This window comes from Helianthus annuus, chromosome 14 (assembly GCF_002127325.2).
Source record: "Helianthus annuus cultivar XRQ/B chromosome 14, HanXRQr2.0-SUNRISE, whole genome shotgun sequence".
Taxonomy (NCBI): Eukaryota; Viridiplantae; Streptophyta; class Magnoliopsida; order Asterales; family Asteraceae; genus Helianthus; species Helianthus annuus.
The window spans coordinates 161,673,891-161,686,260 of record NC_035446.2 but is presented as its reverse complement, the minus strand read 5'-3'; the positions used below and the strand labels follow the sequence as shown (position 1 = coordinate 161,686,260).

Sequence of the window (12,370 nt, the reverse complement as noted above, 5' to 3'; positions counted from 1 at the left end):
ATCCTTCCAGGATCCTCTATCCTACCATGAGTAGCCCACTCCTTGGGCAGATCCTTCCCGTTAGGAATGGTATCCCTCCTAACAAAGAAGAATCTTCGCTTCCAGTTAGTGTCATTTTTGGTGACCTTAAAAACAGGGTGATCCTCCCCAGCTTTCCGTTTCAGCAAATATCGATAGGAACCAAACGTGGTAAGATCATAAAGCTCAGCCAGCTCTGTCATCCCTAAGTCAATCCCCTCCTGCTCGATGATCCTCTCGAAGGTATACAGAACCCTCCAGATCATCGGCATGGCTTGGATATAAGACATGCCGGTCAGGGAAAAGAAGGATTGGGTGAAGGCTGGAAAAGGATACGAATATCCTATGGTAAACGGAGTTGCAGGAAAGGCCACCCAGGTGTCGGAAACAAAATCGCTTAAAGCGGTGGAAGTAAATGACTTGAAGATAGCATCCGCCGGAAAACAGTGACGGATCCTATCAACATGAGCATCGGTGAAGCAGCACCTCTCAGTAGGAGAGTCTTTAATGATCCCTTGGCTTTTCAGGGGACTGCTCTTCTTGTGATCCTTGTGAGGGGAATTTCGGAGCAACATACTCATGGCAGAATAAAAACAGGGAGCAGAAAAACAGAGCAAGAGAAGGAAGAAAGAGAAGAGAAGAGAATACCTGATCGATCTTCGGTAGAGATTATAAAGGGAGTATATCTTGAATTTAAATGCAGATTGATCCTAACCCTATCTCCTATTTATAATCATGATTTGCAGGGTAGTCACTTCAATGACGTAAGGGTTGCAACGGCTAGTCCGATTATAACGGCTAGTTATCCGGGTCGCCCGTTACAGATAGGGTCAAAGCAAAATACAACTCGTTAATTTACATTAAATTCCTTATATTTTGGGGGCAATTGTTAGGGCTGGATTTTTATAATACATGATCCTTACATGTGATCCTAACCAGTGATCCTTATTTCTTTGGCAGATAGTGATCCTCAGCAGAGTTCCAGGATCAGGATCACAGACCATCATAGGATCCTCATGCTAACAGTTGCTTTCATTGAACTTAATGTCATTTTGCAGGAATGTCTAGCAGGATCCGCTCTTAGCATCACAATCAAGGGACGCGTCTTTACAACTTTGGCATATGCTTAATCAGAGATGAACGTTGTGAAGGATATGGAAACTTGGCATGATTTAAGGGCGATAATTTAGGCTAGATTTACTTTTATTTCTAAAGGGGTAATGAGCTGATTATTAGTCATTTTACCTAAAATAGGCCACCTACAGTTGTATATATAACACTCTTCCCCATTCGGAAGACACACAACACAATTCTCACACGCTTAGACACTCAAAACTATAGTGATCCTTGTACTCAGCTCATTATCATCCGAAGTTGTAACCATTTTTCTTATATTGAAGTTTGGTGATCGGTAGTTGCCATCACCCGAGGTTTTTTATGCCGGAGATCATACATTGATCAAGGGCTTTTTCCTCGTATAAATCATTGTGTCTTTGCATATTTCATACTGAAGTGATCCTTTACTTTTTCAATAAACCAAGCATCATACCCCGTCTACATAGAGTTTGGTTGCATTATCCTTGTGTGATTTTTAACCAAAACAAGGATCACAAAGGCTTCATCCCCCAAACAGAGGATCCCTCCACCATTTGCAATCCTACCTATTGTCTGAAGGATCCTGGATCCTTGATCCTAAAAACTATTGTTTAAGTTACAGACCATCATTGTTTAAAACATCACAACCACAAAAAACCACTACCAAATTTAAAAAAAATTGGGCTCCGGCCAAGTCTCGAAATTTCCATCATCGCCCAATCCTGCAGCTCAAACCTTCGCTGCAACATCACCACCAGCTCCACTTGCTTCTCCCTGATCCTTGCCAGCATCACCTCCTTCAAGCATTGGGATCTCCTCAGCCTCCTCATCATCCTCCAACTCTGCCAGCCTCGCCTTCTAGCCCTCCACGTCCCATGTGCTCTTGTCGAAGGAAGGATCCTGAGCCTCCGCAGCCATCTGCAGCTGGATCTTATACATGGTTATCGCAGCAGAGACCTTGGCATCGTGGGTAATGTCATACTTCTCATAATCAAAATTGATCAGCATCCTGGCAGCTTTATCCTTGGTGGCCCGGAGCTCCTTCTCAAGATCAGCAATCTTGAGATCCTTCAGCACACCCATCTGTTGGAGGTCAGCAATTTGGCGATCTTGATCCTCGACGTGGCCAACATAAGTTTCTATTTCAGCAAATTTCTGCAAGGAAAACAAGGCATAACGTCAGAAACAAGTGATCCTCAAAATTGTCAGGATAACGAACAGGGGCAGCGATCCTTACCTCGTTGAAGTAGTCCAGAAACTGTTGGCGAAGCAGGGGCAGGCCTTGTAGATCCTCAGAGGCCTTTCTCTTCTTTCCTTTACCCCTAATAGGTGCTTTAGGGGCTGAAGCAGTTGGGCTGGCAGCAGGAGTCTTCTTCCTTGCAGATTTGACATTAGCAAGATCATCAATGCCAAACTTTGAGGCAGACTTGGAAGATTTTCCAGCACCTACACAACCAAAATAAGATAAGTTTTCTAATTAAACTTGAAAATCCTACATAGAATTACTTTCTAAATAAGGATACTTACTTGACATCGTGACAGAGGCAGAGGATACTTCTTGGGAATCTTGAGTAGCAACCTGTGTAACGCCCCAAAATCCAAATGTCATATATTTGAAATATGTCCTTATGCGTTATATTACGAAATAAATAACTAGGCTATTCAACCTAGTTAAGTGCATGGTAAAAACTATTAAAGGAGAAAAGTAGTGCCAAAAATGTGATGGAAGTAAACTTGAGGGGTTAAAGTGGATGGGATGAAACTTGGTCACTAACTAATAGAAAGTATCAACACACACCACACACATTTTCGTGTGTGTGTGTTCTGGATCGTTCCAGAGCTCCCCAAGGGAGCCAAACCCTAACTCAACAATATTCATCAAATTGAAGGGTGAATTGAAGCTCAAATTATCAACCGAACGTGAATTAGTGATCACCAATACAAGGGGATCATAAGGTATGTCTCAAAACTAAGATTGGTGATCATGTATGAAGTGGGTTATGTTTTAATCCGTGAATTAGTATGAAATTGATGATGTATAAGGGTTAGAATCATCAAGTAGAACATAGGTTATGTATAGTTTGTGTTAATTTGATGTTTAGAAGTAAAACCCATTAGTCATGGTGATGATGATGACTTAATCACCATCTATGTCCAATTCTTGTTGAAAGATTGATGAAATATCGGTGTATAACGAGTTATGGTTTGATGAATTGAATAAAATGTGATAATGATATGTTGGATGATTGATTGTGAATACTACATGACGGTGAGTAGAAGGATTTGATGAACTATGTATGAATGTAGAAGATTGATGCATGAAATAGTTGTACATTATGCTTAGATAGTGGTACGCACGCCAAGTGTTTGATGAAATGACTAAACGACGATATTATGTGAAAATGTATGCAAGTAGTGGATGAACATACATACAATGTGTAAATGATTAAATTGTTATTAAGCTTACCCAAGGAACATGTGTAAGATCGAATCCACGTGGAGGTTTTATTGATGTCTTGTTTGGGTAGAAATGTGCACTAGTATCTTTCATTGTTCACTCACATTGTATGGTACACACTATGTGTTTAGTCGACGGTTTAGTTGAGGTTACGAAATGAAATTGGCGTTAATGTATAGCAAGTAAGGATGGTAAAATCATGTTGGTTATGTACCCCAAATATGGTCGTCTAGTATGGGATCCCGAAAGCTTTAGTATATGTAGTATTGATAATATGTATGTGTGTGTATGTAATGGATTGATCATGTGGTTGTAAGCATATTACATCATGAATATGAAGTGTATATAATGCCATTGTTATAGCTTAATATGATGACACGGATATATGAGGTTAAGTCGAAAGTCCATAAGATGGGTCCTTGACTTTTGGAAGTCAAACCTTGCATAAGTAGTATGGCTAGACTCTTGTCAAATTTCAATGCTATAAAGTCATATGGTGCGTGTTTAACAATGTGTGTTATATGCAATTATGTAAGGAATTATATGAGTTGGAAGAAACGTGATGTTGGGTATATGTCTTATGTTTGTTAGACTTGACTAATGAAAGTTAGACTTGAACCATGCATTCGACATGATCATTAAGTGTACAATCATGCATACTAACAAGAATGTGATTGCGTGATGTGAAGGCATAAGGATCATGTGAAAATGGACTCAAGCAAGAAAGGCAAAAGGGTCAAAAGGAGGCAAGGGAACGGACGCAAAAAGGTAAGTGATTTCCGTAATCGCTTCTTAGTTGTTTATGTAAGGTTATGTGCTAGTTAGTTAAGTAAGTTAATTGAGGACCAATATGGATGTGTGGTATGAAACCAATGATTTCTGTTAAGTAGATGTAACAGGTCAAAATGCAGTCTTGATGTTAAAACGAAAGTGTTGATTGATGAAAACATGAACGGGTCGAATAAACCGTGAATGAATAATAAGCCGATAGCGCATAAGTTAAGAATTTCCTTAACCCGGATGTGGGATTTTGAGTCCATAGGGTAGGGAACCAATTTACAAGCATGTAGGAAGAAACGGGAGGTTAAACGGATAAACGGGTTGAAAGTTATGCAAGTTTTAGTGCGCGCGAACGACGAAACAACACAGCAGGAAAAACCAACTTTTGAGAGGCCGTCGCCGACGCCCACATGGGCCGTCGCCGACGCCCTCTGGAAATGTCAGTTTTGCTGACGGGTTATCTTGCTGTCTACGGAGGTTTGGGCTACGGGCAAATGCAAGGGCCGTCGCCGACGCCCCCTAGGGCCGTCGCCGACGCCCTTCCCATGTCCAAAAAGCTGAAAATTAGTTATTTATGTTATATATGCATCGTAGGCTTCGGTATATTATCCGTGGGTTATGGCAAGCCTTTTAAACATGATTTCGAGTGTTCCCTCGACACTTATAAGTTGCAAACTCAAGTCTAAGTACCATGTAATTCATGTATGGATATATATGAGGTATGTAAGATCTTGGACATGTACATATTAGTGTATGTACATATGTAGATGTGTATTTAAGTATATATGAAGGTACGTATGAGTGTATGCAAGTAAGTAGAGGTATAGTAAAGCATGTATGTACGTAGATGTGTATTTTATGTATATATGAAGATACGTATGTGTATATGAACGTATGTAGAGATGTAGTAATGTATGTGTGTATGTAGATATGTAATTGGTATATATGAAGGTATGTATGAGTATATGCATGTATGTAGAGATGTAGGAAGGTAAGTGCGTATGTAGATGTGTATGTATACATATAAAAATGTATGTGTGCATGATTTAGATACGTTGGGTAATATGTTATTAATAGTGTGCCTTGTGAATGATAAGTAATGCAGGTACATTATTGAAGCCTCACCAGAATATGGATACGCAGTTGAAATGCTTAAAAATAGAATGATAACGCAATAGGAAGTGTACGAGATGGAATCTTGTTTATGTATTGTGTACTAATGTGATGAATGTATGTGGTGAGTGCAGGTTGTACGGGTCACGGAGGATCATCAAGGAATAAAGATCGAGGACCGAGTCACATGAAGGATTGTACGGGGTTGTCTAAGGATGTAATTTGTTATACATAAGTTATGATTTATTCTATAATTCAGTCAGTTTGATGTATTCAATATAAAAGAGTTATTTTAAAAGTGAACTTTAAAGTAAGACATAAGGTTTATAATGAAAGAAATTTTATGGCATGAACTTCCGCTGCGACTTTTGTTAATTACGTGTTAGGGTCTTACAAGTTGGTATCAGAGCCCGGTTTGAGGGAAATCAAGTATGAGGAGACAAATACTTGAACTCAAACCTGTGTGCTCTTATGATAAGGAACCCGTACAATCCAAGACTCGATCAAGATCTAAGGGTAGAAGCCAAGGTATGTATGTGCTTAAGTATGTATTGGAAGATAACTAACAATATGTTATGTGTAAGGTAAGCATGGATGCTTGGAAAGAATGATCTGCGAATGCGGTCTAGCACCGGCACCAAGGTATGTAATACGACATATCGACCCAGGTACATATATTTAATATATGTAAGTACATGTAATGGCAAAACCTATCAATAAAAGGAGAATTTTGAATGAAAAATAATGATAAGAACGGTAATGAAGTTTTGGAAATGTTACACATGCCGAAACCTAATTCTTCGGACATAAGGTGACAATTACACGAAGACACGAAACTAGTATGTGGATTGTGTACCTGGCCAGTACACAAGAAACATATGACGATCGTGAGCCCGTGATAATCGTTACAGGTGTGTCCGTTAGAATTAGGTAGTAGGTGGGCGTGAGGATAAAAGGGGAAAGTAAGACTTTCAGGATTTTGAAAGTACCAAATATACAAGAGAAGCATGAATGATATGTTAGAATCCGCGAGACGGATTCGAAACATGAAAGGAAGGAAAGTATGAATGATATGTTAGAATCCGCGAGACGGATTCGAAGCATGGAAGTAATGAAGTATGAATGACCTGTTTGAATCCGTGAGACGGATTCAAGGAATGAAAGGCATGAAAGGAATGTTTGAATTCGTGAAACGGATTCAAGAAAATAAAATATAGAAATAATATGTCTGAATCCGTGAGACGGATTCAACATATGTAAGGAATGAAAGGTGTGAATGCTATGTTTGAATCCATTAGATGGATTCAAATCATAGGATGAAAAAGTTGAACTCGTAAGTAAGTATGAATCAAATAAGTAAGAATTAACTACTTGACTTCGAAAAGTCAAACTGCAAAAGTTGACGAATGAGTCATGCGGGTTAAATGGTAACTGCTATTTAAACTCAATATATTTAATGTTTTGATTTGTAAGTTTTATACTTGTAGGCGAGCATAATGTTTGGCACGCAAACTTAAATTTTGACGAAGGAAATAAGTTTTGAACATATTATGTGTTAGATGCGTTAGTAATCAATCCTTAGGAATCGTAATGGATGACGGGCTACGACCCGGACAATGATTTAAGTATGAACGAGAAGGATAAGTTTTGTTAAGAATGCCTAAATAACGTAATGAATGTTTTTGCAAGTAAGCATGAATGGAAAGCAATACGAACGTGTACCCCAATACATATACGATAATTAAGAAATGTCGGTTAGCCTTGAAAATTCAAACTATGAAGGTTGATGAAATAAGTAACTAGAATGAAAGAGTTTCGTGTGAGAAATAAAATGTACTAACCATTAAATTGTTGATGAAAATGTTAGAACCCTTGATGTGCTGAAACCAATCAAAGTGGTAGAATGAAGCGTACGAGTGGAGGCACATCACATGGATGAATGAAATCTAGCCTTGTACGGCTAGCACTCGCGAAGAATGTGGACAGATCTAAATTATGGATCGCTGTAGTACGGAATGAAATCGAGGTAAGTAAAGTGTTTTAATTTATGACAGGTAAGTATGAATTAGTAAATTGAAAACGCCCTGCAAATTGAATGGTGGAAGGAGTATGGTTTAGTATGGAATGTTTGATCCCTTATAGTTGACATATGAAGAGAACTATGTCAGTAAGAATTAGATTTTATAAGTTTTGAACGAAGATTTCGGGTATTGGTTAAACTCTCTTAAGAAGAACCTGCATGATGCGCTTGCTTCGGCAACTTAAGTGATGCCTGAATTGAGAAGAATAGTAATGTAGGATAACAGAGGTGAGTTGAAGGTAACGTAAGGGTACGTATAGTACAAATAACTATAGGAAAACGTAGAATGACGCTAACTTTGGAATTAAGCGTATATATGTGACTATGAAATAGTAGTTTTGTTGTGGTAACGAAACAATAGTTAAATATTATACAGTGTATGTAGAGAATGTAATTTTAAGAAATGAGATGAAGATATTAGATCCGACATGAACGGATCATATGAATGTATGTATGACTACAGGTTGAAGAAGCATGTATATTGACCCATTATCAACAGGTCAAGGAAATGAGGATGTTATGTAAAGGTATGGTATGGAAAGTATAGACTGTTAGAAAGGAGTCACAAGCGTTTTTGTGTTATAGAAAACTTCTCGGATGGATTGATTTAAAAGTAAGACTAGAATGGGTCTAGTAAGAATAAGAAAGGTTTCGGGGACGAAACCTCCTTTAAGGGGGGTAGACTTGTAACGCCCCAAAATCCAAATGTCATATATTTGAAATATGTCCTTATGCGTTATATTACGAAATAAATAACTAGGCTATTCAACCTAGTTAAGTGCATGGTAAAAACTATTAAAGGAGAAAAGTAGTGCCAAAAATGTGATGGAAGTAAACTTGAGGGGTTAAAGTGGATGGGATGAAACTTGGTCACTAACTAATAGAAAGTATCAACACACACCACACACATTTTCGTGTGTGTGTGTTCTGGATCGTTCCAGAGCTCCCCAAGGGAGCCAAACCCTAACTCAACAATATTCATCAAATTGAAGGGTGAATTGAAGCTCAAATTATCAACCGAACGTGAATTAGTGATCACCAATACAAGGGGATCATAAGGTATGTCTCAAAACTAAGATTGGTGATCATGTATGAAGTGGGTTATGTTTTAATCCGTGAATTAGTATGAAATTGATGATGTATAAGGGTTAGAATCATCAAGTAGAACATAGGTTATGTATAGTTTGTGTTAATTTGATGTTTAGAAGTAAAACCCATTAGTCATGGTGATGATGATGACTTAATCACCATCTATGTCCAATTCTTGTTGAAAGATTGATGAAATATCGGTGTATAACGAGTTATGGTTTGATGAATTGAATAAAATGTGATAATGATATGTTGGATGATTGATTGTGAATACTACATGAAGGTGAGTAGAAGGATTTGATGAACTATGTATGAATGTAGAAGATTGATGCATGAAATAGTTGTACATTATGCTTAGATAGTGGTACGCACGCCAAGTGTTTGATGAAATGACTAAACGACGATATTATGTGAAAATGTATGCAAGTAGTGGATGAACATACATACAATGTGTAAATGATTAAATTGTTATTAAGCTTACCCAAGGAACATGTGTAAGATCGAATCCACGTGGAGGTTTTATTGATGTCTTGTTTGGGTAGAAATGTGCACTAGTATCTTTCATTGTTCACTCACATTGTATGGTACACACTATGTGTTTAGTCGACGGTTTAGTTGAGGTTACAAAATGAAATTGGCGTTAATGTATAGCAAGTAAGGATGGTAAAATCATGTTGGTTATGTACCCCAAATAAGGTCGTCTAGTATGGGATCCCGAAAGCTTTAGTATATGTAGTATTGATAATATGTATGTGTGTGTATGTAATGGATTGATCATGTGGTTGTAAGCATATTACATCATGAATATGAAGTGTATATAATGCCATTGTTATAGCTTAATATGATGACACGGATATATGAGGTTAAGTCGAAAGTCCATAAGATGGGTCGTTGACTTTTGGAAGTCAAACCTTGCATAAGTAGTATGGCTAGACTCTTGTCAAATTTCAATGCTATAAAGTCATATGGTGCGCGTTTAACAATGTGTGTTATATGCAATTATGTAAGGAATTATACGAGTTGGAAGAAACGTGATGTTGGGTATATGTCTTATGTTTGTTAGACTTGACTAATGAAAGTTAGACTTGAACCATGCATTCGACATGATCATTAAGTGTACAATCATGCATACTAACAAGAATGTGATTGCGTGATGTGAAGGCATAAGGATCATGTGAAAATGGACTCAAGCAAGAAAGGCAAAAGGGTCAAAAGGAGGCAAGGGAACGGACGCAAAAAGGTAAGTGATTTCCGTAATCGCTTCTTAGTTGTTTATGTAAGGTTATGTGCTAGTTAGTTAAGTAAGTTAATTGAGGACCAATATGGATGTGTGGTATGAAACCAATGATTTCTGTTAAGTAGATGTAACAGGTCAAAATGCAGTCTTGATGTTAAAACGAAAGTGTTGATTGATGAAAACATGAACGGGTCGAATAAACCGTGAATGAATAATAAGCCGATAGCGCATAAGTTAAGAATTTCCTTAACCCGGATGTGGGATTTTGAGTCCATAGGGTAGGGAACCAATTTACAATCATGTAGGAAGAAACGGGAGGTTAAACGGATAAACGGGTTGAAAGTTATGCAAGTTTTAGTGCGCGCGAACGACGAAACAACACAGCAGGAAAAACCAACTTTTGAGAGGCCGTCGCCGACGCCCACATGGGCCGTCGCCGACGCCCTCTGGAAATGTCAGTTTTGCTGACGGGTTATCTTGCTGTCTACGGAGGTTTGGGCTACGGGCAAATGCAAGGGCCGTCGCCGACGCCCCCTAGGGCCGTCGCCGACGCCCTTCCCATGTCCAAAAAGCTGAAAATTAGTTATTTATGTTATATATGCATCGTAGGCTTCGGTATATTATCCGTGGGTTATGGCAAGCCTTTTAAACATGATTTCGAGTGTTCCCTCGACACTTATAAGTTGCAAACTCAAGTCTAAGTACCATGTAATTCATGTATGGATATATATGAGGTATGTAAGATCTTGGACATGTACATATTAGTGTATGTACATATGTAGATGTGTATTTAAGTATATATGAAGGTACGTATGAGTGTATGCAAGTAAGTAGAGGTATAGTAAAGCATGTATGTACGTAGATGTGTATTTTATGTATATATGAAGATACGTATGTGTATATGAACGTATGTAGAGACGTAGTAATGTATGTGTGTATGTAGATATGTAATTGGTATATATGAAGGTATGTATGAGTATATGCATGTATGTAGAGATGTAGGAAGGTAAGTGCGTATGTAGATGTGTATGTATACATATAAAAATGTATGTGTGCATGATTTAGATACGTTGGGTAATATGTTATTAATAGTGTGCCTTGTGAATGATAAGTAATGCAGGTACATTATTGAAGCCTCACCAGAATATGGATACGCAGTTGAAATGCTTAAAAATAGAATGATAACGCAATAGGAAGTGTACGAGATGGAATCTTGTTTATGTATTGTGTACTAATGTGATGAATGTATGTGGTGAGTGCAGGTTGTACGGGTCACGGAGGATCATCAAGGAATAAAGATCGAGGACCGAGTCACATGAAGGATTGTACGGGGTTGTCTAAGGATGTAATTTGTTATACATAAGTTATGATTTATTCTATAATTCAGTCAGTTTGATGTATTCAATATAAAAGAGTTATTTTAAAAGTGAACTTTCAAGTAAGACATAAGGTTTATAATGAAAGAAATTTTATGGCATGAACTTCCGCTGCGACTTTTGTTAATTACGTGTTAGGGTCTTACAACCTGGAAAGTTCTTGTCTCCGAATCAAGCTTCTTGACGGCTAAAAGTCTCTCTTTTGCAGCAGGTGTCAACTTCAGACGAGAGATGGAGATAGCTGCACAATAAACAAAGGAAATATTAGTGATCCTCACCCTAAGGAACAAATCTTATGGTGATCCTTCCAGGATCCTCTATCCTACCATGAGTAGCCCACTCTTTGGGCAGATCCTTCCCGTCAGGGATGGTATCTCTCCTAACAAAAAAAGAACCGACGCTTCCAGTTGGTGTCGTTCTTGGTGACCTTGAAGACAGGATGATCCTCTCCAGCTTTTCGCTTAAATAGATAACGATGGGGTCCGAAAGTGGTAAGATCATACATCTCAGCCAGCTTCGCCATACCAAGGTCAATCCCCTCTTGTTCAATGATCCTTTCAAGGGTATATAAAACCCTCCAGATCATTGGCATGGCCTGGATATAGCAGATGCCGGTGAGAGAGAAGAAGGATTGAGTGAACTGTGGGAAAGGATATGAATATCCTATCAAGAACGGAGTAACAGGAAAGGCTACCCAAGAATCAGAGATAAAATCATTCAAAGCGGTAGAAGTAAAAGACTTGAAGATGGTGTTCGCCGGAAAACAATGACGGATCTTGTCAACCTGAGGATCGGTAAAGCAGCACCTCTCGGCAGGAGAATCTTTGATGATCCCTTGACCCTTCAAGAGACTGTTCTTCTCAGGATCCTTATGAGGGGAATTCCGGAGCAACATATTTGCAGAAGAATGGAAAGAGACAGAGAAACAGAGTAAGAGAAGGAAGAAAAGAGGAGAATACCTGATCAATCTTCGGACGAGATTATAAAGGGAGTTTCTCTTGAATTTAAATGCAAATTGATCCTATCTCTATCTCCTATTTATAATGATGATCTGCAGGGCTGTCACTTCTGTGACGTAAGAATTGCAACGGCTAGTCCGACTTCAACGGCTAGTTATTCGATTA

General features: G+C 38.4%; 2 long non-coding RNA genes across 2 annotated transcripts; both read left to right on the top strand.

The window, feature by feature from the left end:
- The first annotated feature begins 2,935 nt into the window (after positions 1-2,935).
- LOC110926688 lies at positions 2,936-5,715 on the top strand. The gene is made up of 3 exons (XR_002585347.2): positions 2,936-3,069; positions 4,261-4,339; positions 5,599-5,715. It is a non-coding gene; the product is annotated as an uncharacterized LOC110926688 (long non-coding RNA).
- A 2,754-nt stretch (positions 5,716-8,469) lies between these two features.
- Positions 8,470-11,333, top strand: LOC110926687. The gene is made up of 3 exons (XR_002585346.2): positions 8,470-8,603; positions 9,795-9,873; positions 11,133-11,333. It is a non-coding gene; the product is annotated as an uncharacterized LOC110926687 (long non-coding RNA).
- Positions 11,334-12,370: the final 1,037 nt, after the last annotated feature.